The sequence below is a fragment of the Schistocerca gregaria genome, chromosome 8 (genome assembly GCF_023897955.1).
Source record: "Schistocerca gregaria isolate iqSchGreg1 chromosome 8, iqSchGreg1.2, whole genome shotgun sequence".
Classification (NCBI taxonomy): domain Eukaryota; kingdom Metazoa; phylum Arthropoda; class Insecta; order Orthoptera; family Acrididae; genus Schistocerca; species Schistocerca gregaria.
Window position 1 is genome coordinate 77,017,383 of NC_064927.1, and position 13,995 is coordinate 77,031,377.

At 44.3% G+C, this 13,995-nt stretch overlaps 1 protein-coding gene across 2 annotated transcripts in view; it reads left to right on the top strand.

Moving 5' to 3' along the window:
• The first annotated feature begins 10,074 nt into the window (after positions 1 to 10,074).
• The window catches only part of LOC126284742 (carbohydrate sulfotransferase 8-like), an 88,034-nt gene continuing 84,113 nt past the window's right edge, over positions 10,075 to 13,995 (top strand). For both annotated transcript variants that reach the window (XM_049983883.1, XM_049983884.1), the window contains exon 1: positions 10,075 to 10,156. The gene's annotated coding sequence lies outside the window, so the exon portion shown is untranslated. The remainder of the gene's footprint in view (positions 10,157 to 13,995) is intronic.

Genomic DNA, 13,995 nt, shown 5'->3' on the forward strand with positions numbered 1-13,995 from the left:
GTGAGAACAAAACAGTCGACCTCACACAACGGCGGATGAAAGCAGGATGAGGCTGGGAGTAGAGGGATAGGCTTTATATACCTACACTCATTCAGCATCAGCCAACAGAATCACAGTTTTCTGGAACAAGTGCTCAGCATTAGCCAATAGTAACTCTGTATTCAGGTAAACCTTGATCGACAGGTTTGGGCAGGTTGATCGGAATTTTCCCAACCAGCAGCATGTGACAGGACACAACCACTCGACACACAGAGGGAGAGTGAGAGCATTTGTTTCGAGAGAAATTTCTCGGGCATCAAGTATCAAAGGACTGCCGCCGCCTGACGCTTTGTTCAGGCTTTAGCGCGACATCCGGTCTGCGTGACGCACGAGACAGCTGGGGCTGGGGGCTTGAAAGACTTCTGCGATGCAATCCTTGTGAGTGTGTACATACAATAATTTTTTCTGGCGCTATACACCTATAAATGAGAATAGGAAATGTTGTGGAGAAGTAACTATGGCTTCGGTCCGACATGTGCAAAGAAAATTAATGTATACTATTATAAGGGAGATATGGATATGATGGGACATTGCGAATTTTAGCATATCAATAATTGTAAGGGTATGACAGATTTCACTTGGAAAAATTATGGGCAGTCATAAGGAGGTTACAGATACTGTTATTTCAACGTAGGTCGCCGAAACACGTCAAATCGAAAGACCTGCACCAGGGGAACAGTCTACCCGACGACAGGCCCTAGCCACACGACATTTCATTTCATTTCAACGTTGTAAACTGATATTTCCAGATCCACAGCTGTCAGATGGAGGTATTTCCGAGACTTCGCTCATTGTCGAACGTTACCAGATTGATGCTACTATCGTAATATTTAATTATAATTACACTGATAAATATGCGGCTCGTTTCATAGGCGTGCGGGCGCGTGGCAGAGGTAGTCGGTGACCAGAACGAATTGATGTTTCCGGCTGAAATTGTGAGCCACCGCTAAGCCTCACGAAGCGGTCAGGTGGGGTACAACTGTGTCGCCCACTAGCTAGGTAAATAGCGAACTAATACCCAGTACGTGTTGGGCAGTCTTCGCGATTGAGTGCGTTGCTAGCATTCTTCGATTTTTATGTAAAAATATGAGAAATTCAATACCAATCAGTGACAAGTGTTGGCACTGGACGTATTGATAACATGCGAATTCTTACTGCTCCAATCATTCCCGGACGCCCTCCATGACAGTGCGATCCTCTATGGTGGGCCGAATCTGGCTGCAGACTGGGAGTGATCACTGAGATACGGTGTGAGATGTCTGCCCTGTGGCATGGTGTGTGGACAATGGGACACAAGCGTGCGGGGTGTGCCAGTGTTTCAACGATCTCCAACATCTAGCCAGGACAACTATTACTACAGTTTGGATCACAGTTTAGATGTGTCATGTTTAGTGCTTCTCAATACATTGCAGTGGATTATTTAATTACTCAATAAATGTGATGGAGTGGTGGACTTATTTCCAAGACATCCACAGCCCAGCATTTTTGGAAGGGCTACCTAGCTCTTCTGGAATCCCTTTGCTTCATCTGCTCCACAATCTCATAGAAGTGGAAGTGTGAAGACAAAGTGATGTACCAACTGTCAACACTAGCCCTGCATGAGTGGCGAGGGGCCGGGGAGGGGGATGGAAAGTTGGAGGGGTTGATGGGCCGAAACCTTGGTCTATGTGTGTCTGCTTATGTCGCTTCACACAAACAGGTTGCATCCACTTGAAAGAGGGGGGAGGGGGAGAAGGAAAGAGGGAGAGCTTCTGTTTTGACAGGAATTTCTCAGGCATCAATATGAAAGAGATGCCGCCATCTGATGTTTTATTCAGGTGGATTAGCATGGTCCAAGGGCTGCTGTAGTGCTGGGGGCCCAGCACATGGATCCAGGGGCGAGGCCCCAACAACGGCTTCGATGTGCACATGCGTCATGGACCTGCTGGCGACACAGGTGCTAGAAGGAACACCTGGCACTTCAGGTCTTACGCTGCAGCTGTAGTCCAAGTGTTTTTTTTTTTTTTTCACAGAAGAAAGTGACAGAAATGTAATCAGGTGAGGTGAGCACTTCATGTTGACAATATTCCTTGTGTGATCAGAAAAAAAGACGCAAATTGTTTAAGTATTCCAACACTACCTTGTATCCCACAAATTGTTTAAATAAACAATATTCCATACACTGTATTGTATCCTATAAATTGTTTAAATAAACAATATTCCACATATTTCCCTATTTACAAGAATTGTTTGGTATGGTACGGGGTAGGTTGGGGATAAAATAAGAATAGAGGTCATAGGTGCCTCCACCACAGTGTAATTACGTAATAAGAACATGTAGTTGTTGGATGTGAGCTTTTCCCACCAAATAAAAGAGAGATCCAACCCCTTGCAAATTGAATTTTATAAATAAACAATATTGCCTCTGTTATGTAATTGAAATTGATTTCAATTTCTTATCATGAGATCGTTGCTCTTCAGCACAGATTGAGTCTTTCTCCTGCCAATTTCCAGATGGGGGTGGGGAGGGAAGGAGTGAGAAATATCCCAAAGGGGGACAGGGATAGTTAGTTGATCAGGTTAAGTAATTAGTGAATTAATTTTACATCAAAAATGTGCTTGCTCAGCGAGGGGGAGGGAGGGAGGGTTCGGGATTTCCCAGAGGGGTGAGGGGAGGTGGAAGGGGAGGGATGGGACTTCTCAGAAGGATCGATTATGAATCAACCCCAAGGGTGTCATAAACCACTTAGCAGAACGATAGATTTAGCTGACATGGAATAGAACAATAGGTTTGCCCTTGAATGTATGCCACCTGTATTAACAAAATGTGCTAAAACGAAGTTTGTCCCCCTACTTACAGAATCCATTGATGTTAGACAAGTGACACTCAGAAACCGATATTTGATACGATTAACACAATGAATTCAGGTGTAACACATAAACATGACAGTGGATGTCACATTCAGATTTCGAAATTAGACTGTCACGTTCTGTAAATTGTGGCTTGAGCAGACTTAGTGATGTACTGGTGGTGTGTCACAGTGCTCTAATGCTAATCGTAGTGGAGTGGACACAAGTGAGCACTGCTACACTCGAATTCGCCCTCCTTGTTTCTCTGGCATACACACGATGGCACTGCCACTTGGCTCTGCTGAGTAATACGCATGTGAATGCATGTCTTCACCTGGCTAGGATATTCTCTGCAGCCATCCAGGCCACAAAAGCCCACCCATGTGTAAATGGTGATGTTATTTATAATAAAGTATTGCAAAAAAATGAGATGCAGAAATACACTCCTGGAAATTGAAATAAGAACACCGTGAATTCATTGTCCCAGGAAGGGGAAACTTTATTGACACATTCCTGGAGTCAGATACATCACATGATCACACTGACAGAACCACAGGTACATAGACACAGGCAATAGAGCATGCACAATGTCGGCACTAGTACAGTGTATATCCACCTTTCGCAGCAATGCAGGCTGCTATTCTCCGATGGAGACGATCGTAGAGATGCTGGCTGTAGTCCTGTGGAACGGCTTGCCATGCCATTTCCACCTGGCGCCTCAGTTGGACCAGCGTTCGTGCTGGACGTGCAGACCGCGTGAGACGACGCTTCATCCAGTCCCAAACATGCTCAATGGGGGACAGATCCGGAGATCTTGCTGGCCAGGGTAGTTGACTTACACCTTCTAGAGCACGTTGGGTGGCACGGGATACATGCGGACGTGCATTGTCCTGTTGGAACAGCAAGTTCCCTTGCCGGTTTAGGAATGGTAGAACGATGGGTTCGATGACGGTTTGGATGTACCGTGCACTATTCAGTGTCCCTTCGACGATCACCAGAGGTGTACGGCCAGTGTAGGAGATCGCTCCCCACACCATGATGCCGGGTGTTGGCCCTGTGTGCCTCGGTCATATGCAGTCTTGATTGTGGCGCTCACCTGCACGGCGCCAAACACGATTACGACCATAATTGGCACCAAGGCAGAAGCGACTCTCATCGCTGAAGACGACACGTCTCCATTCGTCCCTCCATTCACGCCTGTCGCGACACCACTGGAGGCGGGCTGCACGATGTTGGGGCGTGAGCGGACGACGGCCTAACGGTGTGCGGGACCGTAGCCCAGCTTCATGGAGACGGTTGCGAAGGGTCCTCGCCGATACCCCAGGAGCAACAGTGTCCCTAATTTGCTGTCGCGGCATGCTACCAGTGTTAAAGACTGCGATGGAGCTCCGTATGCCACGGCAAACTGGCTGACACTGACGGCGGCGGTGCACAAATGCTGCGCAGCTAGCGCCATTCGACGGCCAACACCGCGGTTCCTGGTGTGTCCGCTGTGCCGTGCGTGTGATCATTGCTTGTACAGCCGTCTCGCAGTGTCCGGAGCAAGTATGGTGGGTCCGACACACCGGTGTCAATGTGTTCTTTTTTCCATTTCCAGGAGTGTATTTGATCAAATTTTCAGATTTTAAAGTTGTGTAAACATCGGTAGCTTGCTTTAAATGAACAGAAACATAAAATTATCCATTTCAAGAAACGAAAAAATATAGTGTCCTGTGACTACAGTATCAATGATTCACAATTAGAACCAGTCAGCTCTTACAAATACCTGAGTATAACAACTTGTAGGCATATAAAATGAAATGACCACATATTCTCAGACATAAGTAAAGCAGGTGGTAGACTTCAACTAATTGGCAAGATACTGGCGAAATGCAGTCAGTCCACAAAAGAGAGCGCTCACAAATCAGTTGAGCATCCCATCTCAGTATACTGTTCAGGTGTGTGGTCCTGTACCTGTAGGACTGACAAGCGTTATTGAAGGTATACAGATGTCAGCAAGATTTGTCAGGTGTTTGTTTCACTTCTGGGAGAGGATCAAGGAAATGGTGAGAAACCTGAATAGGCAGACTGTTGGAGATACACGTAAATTATCCCGAAAAATCTTAGTTACTGAAGGAACAGTACTGAGTCGACCACCTAAAGATATTCTTCAGCGTAGCATTCATCACTCCCACAAGGACCATGGAACAGGGTTATAGAAATTCAGCAGACCCAGAGACAGTTAATCAATCAATCTTCCCATGCTCCTTGATCTATTGAAACAGTTAGAAACAATAATGTGTTGTTCGATGCTAAGTATCATCTGCTACGTACTTCACAGTTGACTTTCAGAGGATGGACATAGATAAGCAGCATAGGATGATGCCAGACAGTTCACATGATGAATCTCCTTCTGAGTGGGGCAGTCCACTAGATTCAGTTCTGGGAGCACTCCTGTTGTGGTTACATAAGAGTATAAATGACTTTTCGTTTTGCCAGCCGGTGTGGTCGTGCAGTTGTAGCTTCAGTCTGGAACCGCATGACCGCTAAGGTCGCAGGTTCGAATCCTGCCTCGGGCATGGATGTGAGCAAGGTTAGTTAGTTTTAAGTAGTTCTAAGTTCCAGGGGACTGATGACCACAGATGTTAAGTCCCATAGTGCTCAGAGCCATTTGGACCATTTGAACTTCCCGTTTTAGGCGTCTTACTCACGTACCAGCTGACTCACAAACTGGATGTGTGTAGGTGCTTTGGCCAACAAAATGACCAACTTTTCTTGTCAGACAGCCAGTTGGGTATGTGCAGCCAGTGCTGACTCCACCACGACTCCCTGACTGCCACCACCAGTTCACCCAACAAACTGCACCATGTGTAGCACTGTCGTACCAACTGCATGACAGTAATTGGTCTTATGTCACTGTGTGTGGGATTAAAAGGTGTTAAAATATACATGACAGTGTGTGGTGGACAAAACTTTAATGACAGGGTTTCTGGAAAAATGAGTAGTGAGACAAACTTTGTTTCAGTGCATTTGTTAGTGCAGGTTGCCTACATTCAGGGGAAAACTTATTATCCTCCTTCGATTTACATGTCCTTAATCTATTGTTCGCCCGCAGCTCGTGGCCCCGCAGTAGCGTTCTCACTTCCCGAGCACAGGGTCCTGGGTTCTATCCCGGCGGGGTCAGGGAGTTTCAACTGCCTCGAGAAGACTGGTTGTTGTTGTGTCGTCTTCATCGTCATTATTCATCTCCATTACAGTTGGAGGAAGGAAATAGCAAACCACCTCCACTAGGACTTTGTCTAGTACTGTGGAGCGGGTCTCCCGCATCGTTCCCTACACTCTGTTACGGTGTATGGGACTTCATCATCATCAATCAATCTATTGTTCTGTGAAGTGGATTACGACCCCCTGGACGTAACCTATTGTTACTGCACCCCTCCCTCTCCTCCTCCCCCTCGCTGGTACTGGTAGACATTCAGGCCCGAGTTATTCGAGTAGCCCATCTCACTCGAGCAATTTGATTGACTACTTAATTAAATTGATCAATTAATTAACCCCTACCCCTCTGGTAAACATACCAACCCTCCCCATCGCTCCCCTCTTCCCCTCCCCTATCTGGAAATTGGCGGCTCTATGTCGGAGAGGAAGGCCCTCACGACAGAAAATTCAATTACATAGCAGCAGGTATACTGATTATTTATTAAAAAACTCAGTTTGCAGGGGTTGGATCTCTCTTGCTCATCATTCTCTGCCTTTTGGGAGGATGCAGGTCTTGTAAAATACATCGAAAAAAAAGTATTAGATCGATCGCTCTTTTTAATTGTGATCATGCAAGGAATACCACCACGAAACACCAGTCACATATAATTAATCGTTCGATCACGAAGCACGCACCGTCTGTCTCGCCATCTGCACAGGCTTCCCCACCCACGCACCCCAGGGCTCGGATCAGCTGCTGGTCAGCACCACACCGGCAAGCCGAGAGCCTGAGACGTGGTGGCGCACTAGGGTCCTGTGACTGACAGACCAGATGTCACACTAATCTCCGAACCAAAGCACCCGAGAAATCCCTGTCGAAACAAGTGCCCCCTGCACAATACTGATGCACACAAGATCTCCTTTCAAGGCAAATGGCTGATCCAGAAATACTCCTGAAGTTAATAAATAATTAATTTCCGGTCACGTGCTCGTGATTTAGGGGACTAAGGCAGAAGCAGAAGGTATCTGAAGCACACAAATTGACGATGTCGCAAAAGTAGTAGCTGACTGACTCGAAAACGCTTTTAAAACAAGATTTTTTGCATACAAAGAGAGAGAGAGAGAGAGAGAGAGAGCTGTAGTTTGCTTTGCAGATGACTTAGGACCTTTCATGAGACATTTAATTCCACCGTGGACTCGAAACTGCCCCAGCCTTCCACTGCACTTTTCATGAGGGACACTTCATGAACTGCTTCAGGAGTTATTAAATCTATTGCAGAATATCACATCTTGACGATGGTGTTTCAGAAGATGGGTCATGGGAAATAATAATTAAATGTTAATATAACATTTGATCGATTTGATTCACACAGTTTAAAACTACGCAAAATAATAAAAAAAAAGTCATGACACTGTTGTCTATTCATGCAAACTATTGAGCAGTGTCGCTTTTTTTATATTTAAAGTAGTTTTAAACTGTGTGAATCAAATTGATCAAAAACTATTTTAACGACTTAATTAATATTACCCATGGTGCGTCTTCTGAAGAACCGTTTGTGACATCTTCAAGATGGGTGATATTCCACACCAGATTTAAAAACTCCTGAAGTAGTATGTGAAGTGTACCTCAAGAAGAGTGCACTGGAAGGTTGGGGCAGTTTAGAATTAAATATCTGATGCTAGTTCCTATGTCATCTATGAAGCGAACTACACTTCTCTGTCTCTCTCTTTGTATGCAACATCCTTTTTTAAAAAGTGTTTTCGAGTCTGTCAGCTACTACTTTTGTGACATCGTCAATTTGTGTGCTTCAGGTACCTTCTGCTTCTGCCTTAGTCCCCTAAATCACGATCACATGGCCGGAAATTAATTATTTATTAACTTCAGAAGTATTTCTGGAAACACTATGACTCGCTGGGCGTAGTTATTTAGAATTATTGCTTGATAGCAAGTTCCTATCGCCAGAACAGATGTCGAAACGGTCTCCAGTTCTCCACCTCTCACCACATATTCATAAGCATAAGAGGTGTCATGGCATCTACTGTGGCGAACATCCGTTGTCTCAAATCCACCAACTCGCTAACCCTTGTTCTGTAAACTATGTCCTCGATAAACCCCCATCCACTGAAATCCAGCAGAGTCCAGCAATGTCAGACCAAGTGATCGAGGGGGGCAGGCAATGGGAACCCCACTTCTGATATGTCACTCAATAAATCCCACAATAGTGGCGTGGGACGCCATCGTGCTGGAAAAAGACACCAGGAGGCATCTGTGAAACTGCGTAGTTCGCCAGCATGACATGATAAGAGTGCCCTGTCACTGTATATTCCACAACAAAAATGGACCAATCACAACACGTGCTTGATAGGTTCCTGGGAATTACGCCGGATTATATTGTAAAAACCGCACAATATTTCAGCGAGACAACTGCCCGCCATCTTCAGATGCTACTGTCGCGTCGCTGAGAAGCTCGCCAACATATAAATTGTCTATGTAATGTATATTTTCAAAGGCAAAATCACATTGTCTGCGGTGATCGACAGTCTTAATGTGATGCAAAAGCTGAAGTTCGGAGCATACAACCGGAGACATTAGTGCATAGTGTCGTGGACTACCAAATGGGGAGCTAGCTCGTCTAATGGACTTTCATAGGCTTCTAGCGAATGCTTCACACACATGTTCCACAGTTTCTTAATTCACATGCTTTTTATGATGTTTTCCAGCATCTTCCCGTTTCCCGAAGAGTTCTGTCCCACTGATGAACGGATTTATATCTCCGAGGATCGACGTTCCATTCTCTCCACTGCAGACGTGATACAGATTTTAACTCTGCTAGTCACGGCACACACAGCATATTTCATTGTGGCGTTCACATCTTGACTGTCAGGAGTACGTCTACCTTCTATGCAATAAGCATCTGTGCACTCCCACAATATGACTCAGTGCTGTTCATGAAATGGTAAGGAACACATCTTCGAGAGTAACTCTATCGATCGCGTATTTACCCAACATGTCGAAATGTCGAATTTTTTCGTATAAACATTTGTTTATGTGTATCTCTAGCCCTCATAATAAGACCACACCATAACTCCACCACCTCCGAATTTTACTGTTGGCACTACACCCTCTGGCAAATGACGTTCAACGGTCATTCGCCATACCTACACGCTGCCATCGAATCGCCACATTGTGTACAATGATTCGTCACTCCACAAACGTTTTTCCACTGTTCAATCGTCCAGTGTTTACGCGCCTTACACCATTGGCATTTATCGGCGTGATGTGTGGCTTATGAGCAGCCGCTCGACCATGGAATCCAAGTTTTCTTACGTCCCACCTAACTCTCACAGTACTTGCAGTGGATCCTGATGCAGTTTGGAATTCCTGTGTGAAGGTCTGGGTAGATGTCTGCCTATAACACATTACGACCCTCTTCAACTGTCGGCGGTCTCAGTCACTCAACAGACGAGGTCAGCCTGTACGCTTTTGTGCTGAACATGTCCCTTCATGTTTCCACTTCACTATCACATCGGAAACAGTGGACCTAGGGATGTTTAGGAGTCTGGAAATCTCGCGTACAGACGTATGACACAAGTGACACCCGATGAACTGACCACGTTTGAAGTCCGTGAGTTCCGCAGAGCGCCCCATTCTGTTCTCCAACGATGTTTAATTACTACTGAGGTCGCTGATATGGAGTACGCGGCAGTAGGTGGCAGCACAATGCACCTAATATGAGAAACGTATGTTTTTGGAGGCGGCCGGGTACTCTGATGACATAGCGTAGGTCGGTCAGTCGGCTGGTGTTTGTGTAGCCTGTTTTTTTCTGGAATTCGTTTACATTTTAAACGTTTCACGCGTCCTTTATTTCCAGAAAACGTCGAAGAAGCTTGGGTATTGGTATATCTAAAAATAAAAACGTTTAGACTATTACGTCCTCTGCTGGGATGTGCGCCAGCGTCGTGTCTCGTTTGACCATTAGTAGTCGTTACGAGGCGCTGGCAAGGTCAGAGAGCAGGTGCTGCCGCGCCGCGGCGGCGGCCGGTAGCTGGCCAGCAGAACAGGTTGTCAGTTGCGCGGGGAAGCAGCTGAGTGCGTGCGCCTCCGACTCTGGTAAGTCCGACTCCCAGCTGGCACCCGGGCCAGCCTCCTCACTTATAGCAGATAAAATTAAAGAAAAACATTATTCTCATAGAAATCGTTTAATTATATCTTTAAGGGTAATTTGGGAGATCCACACAAACACATACAGTTCGAAAGCTTTCACAAGTTACCTTTCTACTGCAAAGTTACCAAATGTGACATATCATGTAGAGTGTGCATCTTTTTCATAATGTTACAGGTATTGATCGACCCATTTATTTTCATATACAATTGCCTTTCGTACGTGATAGAAAAAATTACACTCTGAGACAGTCTGTTTGTTGCCACAGTATGTCACACTTACAACTCGACTTAAAAAAAAAAAAACAAAAAAAAACAACAACAAAAAACAAAAAAAAACACAGGGCTGTTGCGAAAGCGTGGATATAAAACTTTTCAACACATTACTTGTGCGGGCACATGCTGTATGTCTTACTATCTTCAGAAATGAGAGCCAAAAATAGCTTAAATTAAATCGTTTTGCACTATAACAGAATTTTACAATTGTGTTAAAGTTGACTGATTTACTAAATAACGCATAATCCTGTTTGTTAGTACTTTCTGTCCCTGTGGAGTGTATCTTTTTTTCTATATGCAGTACCATAGTGTGTGTGTGTTTCATAACGTGTCAATCATACTTTATAAAACCTCGTGTACATTACTCATGGCGACATCGCCAGCACGCAAATGATTAAACGTAAATAAATGAATGAAAAAATAAATAGATTCGCCGTTAAAACATTTGCATGTGTTCGAACCAAATTTGGAATCATTTCTTCCACTCCAATGTTGATAGCTGAAAGAGTGGCTTTGAAAGACGGCCATAGCTTCTTTAGGTGATAACAACCACCGTCTCTGCATTTTTTGTTTGAGGTAGGAAACAAAGAGAACCCGTTGCGTGATAGCTTAGGGACATACGGACAACGAGATGTTAATTCAATGCTTCTTTCCCCGAAACAATTATTTGACATGCCGCGACATGGTGAAGAGGATGCGGCGTTTCCGGCTGTTTCTCCGGAATTCATCGGTGACTTGCGGCAAATTGTTCTATACATTACAGCTGTAACTATTCTTCGATCTTGTAAAGCAATGGTTGACATGTCTAGTATACACAAACAAGCGATCATTCTCTTGGAAGTCTTTCACGAACGAACAACTTTTCTAGGTTTCGGTTCGTTCTCTTGGAAGTCTTTCACGAACGAACAGCTTTTCTAGGTTTCGGTTCATCTTCGAAGGCCCAAAACAACTGATTGCTACTTAGTCTCCGGCTCGTGCGAATGCACCCAAGTTTCGTCTCGTGTTGCGATGTTGCATACGGACTTCGCAGTCCCCCGAGTACTTCATATGGTATGAGGAGGCGTCTATCTTCCTATAATTAATATGACCGTCCTCTTCACTCATGTAGTGCCTAGTGTTCTGATTTTTTTTCCAACAACAACCGATTTTATTTGCCATTTGCGAAATTCACCGCTACAGAAGCACGACTGAGATGAAATACTGCAGATCATATTCCTGGTGACGACTGATCACGAAAAGTTGAATGAACCGTTTCCAAGCATTGTCGTTCAACCGTTACGAAAATCGTAAAAATTATTCAACGACAACATGCAGTTGTAATTTCCACTTTCCGAGAGCACTGTTTCTTTGAACGCTCTTTCAGTCTCCGAGCGCTAGTGTTTTAGCACTGTTGTTGTTGCCTTCGGCACGAAACTGGTCTCGTGAGGCTCTGCATGCTGGTCTATGCTGTGCAACCCACTTCAGCTGTGCATAACTACAGCCATCTGAACCTGCTTCCTGTATTCTAGCCTTCGTCTCCGTCTACATATACCAGCCAGCCTCCCTCACCCTTCCCCCTTTCTCAGACTTACGATTTCCTGATGTCTCAGGATATGTTGTATCAACCGATCTCATCTTTTAGTCGGTCTGTGTCATAAATTTGTTTTTTTCCTCATTTCAGTTCAGTCCTCTCCTCATTAATTACTGGATCTACCCGTCTAACCTTCAGAATTTTTCTAAGCACCACGTTTCGAAAATTTATTTTCTGATGTACTGGTCGTTCACATTTCACTTGCGTAGAGGACTACGCTCCAGACAGATAGCTTCGGGAAGGACTTCCTACAATTTATATTTACATTAGACGTTAGCTAATTCACCTTTTTCAGAGATCTTTTCGTGCTGTAGCCAGTCCGCGTTTTAAATTTTCTCTTTTCTGCCAGTATCAATTATTCTGCTGCCCATATAGTAAAACTCATCTGGCATTCTTAATTTTTCATTTATTTCAGCATTACGCGAAGTAATTCCACTACATTTCATAGCCATTGTTTTAGCATTGTTGATGTTCATGTGTTCTCATAACATCATCGGTTCGGTTCAACCGCTCTTGCAAGTTCTTTGCTGTCTGACAGGATTACATCAAAAAACCTCCAAGCTTTTTTCTTCTCCATAAATTTTAATTCCTTTAATTTGTGGGAAATGGGGAACCGGAGGCTTAGTAGCAGGACAGTGATACACCACCAGGATAAGATTTCCACACTAGTTATTGCTAAGCTCAATATACATAACTTGTGTTGTCGTTACAAGCGTACAGAGCATACTAAACCCTCCTTTCCTGCTGGGGCAACGATGTTCCTTCTCTCCCATCAGATGTGTTACGCAGCGACAAATTCCTTCCTGAAATTTTTCTTTGGTTTCCTTTACTACTTGCTCAGTGTACACATTTAATAGCAATGATGATAGACTACAAATACGTATCATTCCCCTCTCTATTACTGCTTCCCTTACATGTCGTTAGACTCTTATAACCACAGTCTGGGTTTCGAACAAGTTGTGTGTATGTCACTTTGCTACTTGTGTTTCATCCCTGCTATCCTCCGAATTTCAAATAGCGCGTTCAGTCAACGTTGTCAAAAGCCTTCTGTAAACCTACAAACGCTTTCTTGAGCTTACCTTCTAAAATAAGTCGAATGGTTAGTATAGTCTCGCGTGCTTCTGCATTGTTCTGGAACCCAAACTGTACTTCTCCAATGTCCGCAACTGCCAGTTTTTCCATTATCTTTAAATAATTTGTGTCGGTAATTTTTAACCATGACTTATCCTGAGACTCTAGAACCATCATCTACTTCCCTTTTCCTTTCTGTAAGAATGTCTTCAATTTGATTTAATTTGTGTAGCCCTCCTATGTATTCCTTCCGCCTTATAACTCTGTGTTCAATTTCATTTCACTTATGTGGCCCCTCTATGTATTCTTTCCGCCTTTCAGCTTTCTGCATTTGATTAGGATTGATATCTGAGTTCTTGATATTCATACAGTTGGCTGTCTCTCTCTCTAAGTGTGCTATCGTTTCCCCTGCTTCTGCAGCGTTGCGTTGTCCTCAACACAATCCTCCTTAGCCATTTTGGACTCTACCAATCTCATACAGCAGGCGTCTGTATTCCCGTTTGTCTGCTTCATTTCCCGATTTCATATGTTTGGGGACTGTACGCTCTTAGAATGGCAGTCTGTGTGAGGCACAGTTTCCATGGTTTTTGGGTAACAAGTCGCTGAATATTTAGTGATGTAACATTGTTTAGTAGCGTCGTTCTTGAAGTGTCTGTCACTAGAGTTTCTTGACTATTGGGCCTTTTTCGTGTAGCATTCTTTTGAATATTGGCTACCTCTCTCGTTGGTTCCACATCGTTGGCGTCCTTTTCCAACAAAGAAGTCCAACAATCGACAGAATGAGGGTTTTATAAGGGAACTAATGCAATGACGAACTTCAGTTCAGAATGGTATTCGACCGCCAGTAGTGTGGGAGCACTTGGCAGCGAAA